General features: G+C 41.7%; 1 non-coding gene across 1 annotated transcript; it reads left to right on the top strand.

Moving 5' to 3' along the window:
• The first annotated feature begins 584 nt into the window (after positions 1-584).
• Positions 585-691, top strand: LOC131004923 (small nucleolar RNA R71). The gene has a single exon (XR_009095150.1). It is a non-coding gene; the product is annotated as a small nucleolar RNA R71 (small nucleolar RNA).
• Positions 692-1,385: the final 694 nt, after the last annotated feature.

Genomic DNA, 1,385 nt, shown 5'->3' with positions numbered 1-1,385 from the left:
TCCTTGTATTAACAGTTGTCTTCATATTAGACACCTCTGTTAAAACCTGCTGCATCATATCCTCAAGCGATCCCTTCTTCGGCTCATTTATAACTCCTCCACTAGACACAGAAAACCCAGGTGGAGGCTGCACAGCATTGTTGGGATTTGAATATGAAAAATTTGGATGATTCCTATTATTGGGATGATACGGTGGATTTCCGCCCTGATGTCCCTGATAGTTTGGTCTATTGAATTGGTACTGCTGCTGGACATAATTAGCATATTCAAACTGTGACACATCAGATAAACTCGGCGGATGAGGAATTTTAGCTAGCAATGCTTTTCTCTCCAACTCATACTGCTTTTGAAGAGCTTCATATTTCTCCTTAAAATCATCTCTCTCCTCATTCACAGCTGCAATTCTTCTCGTAGAATTTTTGTCATTCGATCATTGATAACTATTGGAAGCCATCTCTTCTATCACACGATAAGCCTCCCTTGTATTTCTATGGAGAAGACATCCACCTGCAGTAGCATCCACCATACTTTTTGTTAGACCAGTCAAACCATTATAAAAGTGAATGATTTGCTGATCCTCCGTGAAACCATGTTGTGGACAGTTCCTGAGCAGCTCACGAAATCTTTCCCAGGCATCATGAATGGTCTCATCTCCTAGCTGGGAAAAGTGAGAAATCTATACAATGATTTTCTGAGCTTTAGAAGCAGGAAAGTATTTTGCTAGGAAAGCTCTACACAGATCCTCCCATCCAGTAATAGCACCTCTGTCCAAACTCTTGAACCACTCCTTCGCTCTGTCCCTGAGAGAGAATCCAAACATCTTCATCCTGATGGCATCTGGTGGCACTCCATTATGCTTAATAGTGTCGCAGATATCTAGAAACTGAATGTGAGCATGCGGGTTTTCAGAAGCCGTTCCACTAAACTGTTCAGCTTGCACCATGTTTATCAATCCCGGCTTCAGCTCGAACGTGGTAGCTTGCACAGTTGGTCCCCATCTGCCTCCTTGAAATTGATCAACCTGAGGCTGATACATGTGATTCAGTGGTGGCTCTGGTGGCGGAGCTCGGTTGCGCCTGCTCTCATCTCTCTCTTCATCTAGCTGCCTCTGAAGGTTTGTCACTGCTCGCACTAGAGTTTCAAGATCCATGTTATTCTGTTGCTCGGCCATTGCTTGCTTCTTCTTTTCGCGGTTGTCTCTTTTGTGCTGCTTTTCGATTTCCAAGTTCAAAGGTAGAAGATGTTTTTTTCCTTTGGATCTCGTGATCATACACTCCTGAGACAACAAACAAAAATCAGAAACAAAAATTTAAAAACTAAAAATAAAATTAAACTTACAACGCCTGAAATAATGCTTAAGTCTAATCAGAAATATTAAAGTAAAT

This window comes from Salvia miltiorrhiza, unplaced genomic scaffold (assembly GCF_028751815.1).
Source record: "Salvia miltiorrhiza cultivar Shanhuang (shh) unplaced genomic scaffold, IMPLAD_Smil_shh original_scaffold_468, whole genome shotgun sequence".
NCBI lineage: Eukaryota > Viridiplantae > Streptophyta > Magnoliopsida > Lamiales > Lamiaceae > Salvia > Salvia miltiorrhiza.
The sequence above is the reverse complement of the archived record's forward strand: the minus strand, read 5'-3'. Positions and strand labels throughout refer to the sequence as shown.